This window comes from Maylandia zebra, linkage group LG14 (genome assembly GCF_041146795.1).
Source record: "Maylandia zebra isolate NMK-2024a linkage group LG14, Mzebra_GT3a, whole genome shotgun sequence".
In the NCBI taxonomy this organism is placed as follows: domain Eukaryota; kingdom Metazoa; phylum Chordata; class Actinopteri; order Cichliformes; family Cichlidae; genus Maylandia; species Maylandia zebra.
In genome coordinates this window covers 30,713,751-30,720,709 of record NC_135180.1, presented here as the reverse complement: position 1 = coordinate 30,720,709, position 6,959 = coordinate 30,713,751, and the positions used below count along the sequence as shown (strand labels likewise).

Sequence of the window (6,959 nt, the reverse complement as noted above, 5' to 3'; positions counted from 1 at the left end):
TGGAGAGGACGAGACTGGAGGACAGGAGACTGAGCTACAGGGGCCTGGAGGACAGGAGACTGAGCTACAGGGGACTGGAGGACAGGAGGAGACTGATTTACAGGGGATTGGAGGACAGGAGGAGACTGAACTACAGGGGACTGGACTGACTGGGCTGGAGGCTGAACAGCAGGTGAGTGAACTGACTGGACTGAGGAAGCTAAGGGATGAACAAAGGTTGGCGAGGCTAACAACAGAGCTGAGGTTGGTGTGGCTAATGGCTGAGCTACAGACTGAACTATTGAAGGAGATAAAGCTACAGCCTGGGCTCGTAAAGCTGGTGCCTGAGCAGGGGACAGGTCAGCTAGCCTAACCAGGGATAGTGCGAGGGTGTGAAAGGCTGGATCAAGAGGTGGATGAAGTGGTTGACTGACAGGTGGAGAGGCTAGCTCTTCCGAGCCTCTAGTGAGGTCAGCCTGGGTTCTGGCTGCCCTCAGCCTTGGCGCTGGGAAAGGCACGGGAGGTGGCTGGACACCAGTCACCCCCACCCGGCGAACGGGAATGGGTGTGGAGGTGGACTGGGTCACAGCTGCCCTCGTCCTGGGAGCTGGCACAGGTGTGGATGTGAGCTGACTGATAGGGGTAGAGATGATGACTGGGGGAATGATACTGAAAGGTTTAGGTGCAGGAATATTTTTAACAGTGGCCCGGGCGGAAGAAACCGGAACAGGCTGACAGGTAGGTGAAGAAATAGTGATCTGGGAAAAGTTACCAGCCTGAGCAGCATTAAAGTCTTTAATGGGAGCCTCTGAGGGCAAAGCAGTCCTTTTAGAAGCAGCATGATAACAAGTGGCAATGGGATAGTCCAGAATGTCATCACAAAATACAGTCTTTGGGTTAGATTTATGGTGAACGGTCTCTGGCTTATGGTGAGGTGAAAGAAAAAAGTCCATTTTGGTCACAGACTGATACTGCTGCTCCAAACGGGAAGAGCAATGGCAGCGTGAGCTGTAAGAAGTAAGAAGCACAAAGTCCTATTTATTGTCCTATCTATTGATAGCAATGATGTCATTGAAAATAAAAGCTTCTTTTTTGTGTTTGTTGTATAGACTTTAGAAAGCATGAAATATAAGAAAAATTAATGGCTTATGCAATGATGAAGAGCGGATTGAGATGTCCTGATTCTGCATGAGCTATCTATTGTAAGCTATTGAAATTACAGAACAGGTATCACCAGACAATGTTCAGTTGTTTATATGCAAACTGTGCAACCTTAAATGGTGACCGCCCATAAGTAAAACTTGCTATCCAGAAGGCAAATGAGGAGCTGGGAGCGTGGCTTATTAAGGTGGATAAGTCCGGCTTGCCTGGAAGATTTAAAGCCTGGATCTACCAGCATTCCATCCTGCCCTGAATCCTGTGGCCCTTGCTTGTCTATACAGTTCCAATAACTACTGTGGAATCCCTTGAAAGAAAGATCAGTGGCTTTCTTCGTAAGTGGCTGGGACTTCCCCGCAGTCTCACCAGCGCTGCCTTGTATGGGACAAGCAACAGCGTGCAGTTACCCTTCAGTGGTCTCACAGAAGAGTTCAAGGTGGCTCGCACACGAGAAGCCCTACAGTACAGAGATTCTAAAGACTGCAAGGTGGCATCAGCAGGCATTGAGGTAAGGACAGGAAGAAAGTGGAAGGCTGAGAAGGCAGTTGAGGTGGCGGAGTCACGCCTAAGGCAGAAAACACTAATGGGGGTCTTAGCAACAGGGGGAGCAGGCTTGGGGTACATCCCAAAGGCCCAGGTCAGCAGGGCACAGGGAAAGGAGAGACACCAGCTACTCCAGGAAGAGGTCCGAGCAGGTGTGGAGGAGGAGCGAGTAAGCAGAGCTGTAGGCCTTAAGCGGCAGGGAGCATGGACAAGGTGGGAGAGCACCTTGCAGCGCAAGGTCACCTGGGCAAACATCATGCAGGCAGACTTCCACCGGATCCGATTCCTAGTGCAGGCAGTATACGACACTCTGCCAAGCCCAGCAAACCTCCATTTGTGGGGAAAGAGCGAGACACCTGCCTGTCCCCTGTGCTCTGGAAGAGGGACCCTAGAACACCTCCTTAGCAGCTGCCCAAGGGCCCTGGCCGATGGTCGGTATCGTTGGCGGCACGACCAGGTGCTCAGAGTAGTTGCTGAAAAGATTGCCTCAGCAATCAGCATCAGCAAGCATCATCATGCTCCGAGGAAGGCAATCTCTTTTATTAAGGCTGGAGAGAAACCCCAGGGGTGCCCACATTTGACAACTGGCCTTCTCAACACAGCCTCTGATTGGCCGCTACAGGCTGACCTGGGTAAACAACTAATGTGCAGAAACATCACTCCGGCCAGACTTGATAATTATTTCTGAGGCCTCAAAACAGCTGATCATGCTGGAACTCACAGTGCCCTGGGAAGAGCGGATTGAGGAGGCTAATGAAAGGAAACGAGGAAAGTACCAGGAACTAGTGCAAGAGTGCAGGGGAAGGGGCTGGAAGACTTTCTATGAGCCCATAGAAGTGGGTTGTAGGGGCTTTGCAGGACGATCACTCTGCAAAGTTCTAGGCCGGCTGGGCGTGGCTGGGGCAGCCAAGAAGAGGGCCATCCAGGCTGTGAGTGAAGCGGCAGAGAAAGCCACAAGGTGGCTGTGGATTAAGAGGGCTGATCCGTGGGTAGCTACTGGTACGCAAGTCGGGGCCTGATCACCCCCGGCTGGGTCGCCTGGGCGAGGGTGTATGATGTTGTGAGACCCGAAACACCTGATGACGCTAGGATACATCACTGAAGATGCGTACCAGTGCATCCAGGAGATGTGTCTTTATAGTTGTTTATATGCAAACTGTGCAACCTTAAATGGTGACCGCCCATAAGTAAAACTTGCCATATTTGAAGATGAAAATGTTTGTACTGTTTTTATACAAATTTCTTTTTTAAAGAAAATTCATGTTTCTCCTTTTGGCAACTTTCATTTTGCTATCTGTTCCTACCCCAGCTGAGCTTGTTATTTAAGAAACATTTTTATCTGAGCAGTCAAAGTAGTTGAATCAATAAAAAGATCCCATTTTTCTTCACATTTTATCTTTATCTTTGTTTAAAAATTCATTTCAGTCCATGTGTGCTCACTATAATAATTCTCGCACTGTTATCTGGTCAATTCCCTACTGTTTTAAGAATGTTGTCATTCACCAACTTACAAAAACCAAAACAAAACAAACATTTAAAACAACTAAACAAAACAATTTAACCTTTTCTTCTCAGGCATTCCAGAATTTAATGACAAACATTATTTTGGTTCAAAAATAACACAGTAATTACTTCATAAATTGTTAGTGTCAAACAGTGTCGCTCACAAACAACAACAAATAATCATGATAAAGAATCAGTGAGAGAAGTTGCCTGTTCACTACTTGAATCGTAAGCTCTTTGAGCTGTCAGTGCATTTAATCCAAAACTCAAATGTGCCACAGTGAATTGGAACATTTTGTCTTTCAAAATTTTGTTGTGTAAGAAAATAATCTTCAATCTACTTTTTAAATACGACTGTAAGTGTAATGATTTACAGGTTGATTCTTCTCACATAAATAGGACTCAAAAGTTCACAAATCTGATGCATATATGCATATATGAATATTCCAACATTTCTGCCCATTTTAAAAGTAAGTGTACTCACAGTTCACAAGACTCTAGCTGTGTTAGCCTTTCTAAGTATCTTAAAAATCTTATTTTTAATTTCCTTTGTCCTAAGACAATACACAAAAGGATTTACAAGAGATGGACCGAGGATGGTGCCAATTGATAAACCTTGGCGTTCTTCAAGAGTTAATACCACACCAATCCTGGTCAAAAAAGCAAAGATAAAAATGGGACAGTATAAACATATTACACAAATCAGGTGACTCACAAGAGTGCTTCCCATTTTCATTCTGTCATTATTTGATGATAATTTCACAAAAAACAAGATCCCACAGTATGAAAGACAAATGAAAACGAATGTGAAAAATAACAGAAAAAATAACCTACTGGCACCTTGATTGAAATATTTCTCTGGGTCAACACAAAGGGTTCGTAATACAGCACCAGCGTCACAGAAAGCGTACCTAAGCCTTAGACTGCAGTGAGGGAGAGGGACAACTGTTGCTGGTAAAGAAGCCCAAAAACCAGAGGCAACAATCCATAGAATGTATGTAAGTACCATTATACGTGTATTTGTTAAATAACTATGGTACCGAAGAGGATAAATTATAGCTATTAATCGATCAAATGCCATAATTGTTAAAGAAAACAACTCCATTGTTGCTAGCAGGTGGAAAACACACATTTGAATTAAACACTCCACATATGATATGGTATTAACACCAGCAAGTAGAACCCCGATCATTGTTGGAGTGGAACTAGAGGTATACAGTATGTCAACAACAGCAAGATTGCAAATCAGAAGATACATTGGTTTATGTAACTGCTTGTCAGAAACAATGACGATGATATTGACCAAACTGCCAGCAACAGCTAGTAAATAAATTATCAGCATAACCACACCAACTGCTACAGGCCTTTTGACTGTGTCAAACCCACCTATAATAAAATGTGTTAGTTTGGTTGAAGCATTCTGTAAAGACATATTACAAAAATTAAATTACAATAAGTTTCAAATTGGAGTTGATAAAGTAAAAAGTCAAAAATAAAAGACACCTCTCAAAGCAAAAGGTGGTTAAAGATATTTCAAATCTATAGCAGCAGTAGACAGTGATTAAGATCAAAAAAATAATAGCCCAGCTAAACAGACAGTTTGGCTTTGATGACAAAGCACCTGTGCTTTCGCATTTTAAGCCTCACAAGAACCGTACATTCTCACTCTGCACTTCCGTCATCCAGTGACACTGCATTGTGACATAGACAATTTTCTATTTACATATCCGCAGAGATTGCAGAACCATGCTCCTGTAACCCAACCAGTGCAGGGGCCTCCCTACACCCCGGACTCTGCGTTGTGTAATTTTGTGTTGGATTGGGGTGCACAGCAGAGAGAACAGTCGGACACAGGTGTTCAATTTGTGGCTCGGACCGCGCTGTTTATTCAGATGCTGGGGCAAACACCACTCCAACTCTGCTGCTGGCCCTTTGCAAATCACAGTAAACACTGCGTGATTATCAACATAGTAAAATACAACAACAAATATATAAAAAACACATTAAGCAAAAATAATCATGTTTTTACAAAATTCCACGGTCTTAGGAATGAGTATGACACAAAACTAACATAGCAGGATTACCAGCAAACTGCAGCTGAAAAGCTAATGCTTCATCTTGCATTACTTTGCCCGAATGGGTGCTCTGCTAACTAGCGGGAATGTAGCCCAAAATTGCGGCAGATATTACCAAATAAAACATGCACACAAACTGCTCATACTCTTATCAGACAATACATGAACCTCTCAATAAACAAAATATATGCTCGGCTTAAATAACAAACCGCTATTTTACACAGTGGAACACTTATTTTTAAACAAAACCAATGCAGTTCGCCACTGACAGTGCTTACCTTTGCAAATCACAGTAAACACTGAACCAAGATGGCGCCCGCACGAACGAGAAATCTGAACTACGGTGTCCTGCAGAGAAAAAATGGTCAAAATTGCTAAAATTTACAACATATATGCAGCTCAACACCGACACCTTGTGACTTATTCCAGTCACTACCTTACACTCCCATCCACCCAAAGGTAGGATGATGATGGCTGGATACTTTAATTTACTTTTACTTTAGCTCCTTAGAGTTGCTATAACACAGAAGCTATCACCACAAGAAAATTGCACCTTTGAAAATATTAACTTAACTAATGGCAGTTATTTTTAACACTGACAGTAGATCCATCACGGATGAAGCAACGACAAAATAACAAATAGTTTTGTACTTGATTAAGATTAACTACATTCTATGTAGTATTTTAATAGTTCGTTTAAAGAAAATTTCACATATACAAAGGCGCCGGTTTAGCTCACTGGGATAAGCTGGCTGAGAGCAGCCGCCCGGGTTCGAATCCAAGCTTTGGCCTTTTTCAAAATCAGAGATTCTGATTTTTATTCTGATTGATCTCTCTAGATTCTGAGATAAATTCTGAGATAAATCAGAATCTCTGATTCTGATTCCGGTTTATCTCCACCTCTGGTTTCCTGGTCAACCCCCTAAAGTGAACTGAAACAAAACCACAAAAAACAAAGAATCCGAAGCACTCAGTCCAAACACAATTGCATAAGAGTCCGAGACCCTGTTTCAGGAGGGCGACCATGATCTGGGCAGAAAAGGAGTTCATGGCGAAGTAGTTCAGGTGGCCGACCTGGAGGCCGATGGCACAAGAGTCCAAAGTCAGGCGGATCAGGGGGTCGCCCTGGAGGTCGAGGGCACAACAGTCCATAGGTCAATGGTTCAGGGGGCCGGCCACGAGGTAGGCAACTCAACAGGCCGCGCCATCTCCTATTAGGAGGCCGGCGGTGCAGTTCAGGAGGCCGTCCAGGATGGCAATGATGCCCAGCTGATGGCCCGGAAAGTGGCCGGTGACAGGACAGTCATGAGCGTGGCTTGGCGGGCCCCGGGCCTGGACGTGGCTTGGCGGGCCCCGACGAGGCAGGAGGCCATACGGGCTGCTCGGGCCCTCCAGCAGACAATGCGTGGGACTGAATGGGCTCCTCGGGCTCTCCAGCAGACAATGCGTGGGACTGGACGGGCTCCTCGGGCCCTCCAGCAGGCGAGGCAAGGGGCTGAACGGGCTCCTCGGGCCCTCCAGCTGACTTGGCATGGGGCTGGACGGGCTCCTCAGGCCCTCCAGCTAACGTGGCAGGAGGCTGGACGGGCTCCTCGGGCCCTCCAGCAGAAACATGAGAAGGTGCAGGCGCCTGCAAGGCAGCAAGCGCTCCCCCATGGGTTCTTAGTATGGGTGTGGAGCTTAGCTTCGCCCTGGCTGACC

The 6,959-nt window shown here is 45.5% G+C and overlaps 1 pseudogene; it reads left to right on the top strand.

The window, feature by feature from the left end:
• The first annotated feature begins 540 nt into the window (after nucleotides 1-540).
• On the top strand, nucleotides 541-2,751 carry LOC112431501 (uncharacterized; annotated as a pseudogene).
• Nucleotides 2,752-6,959: the final 4,208 nt, after the last annotated feature.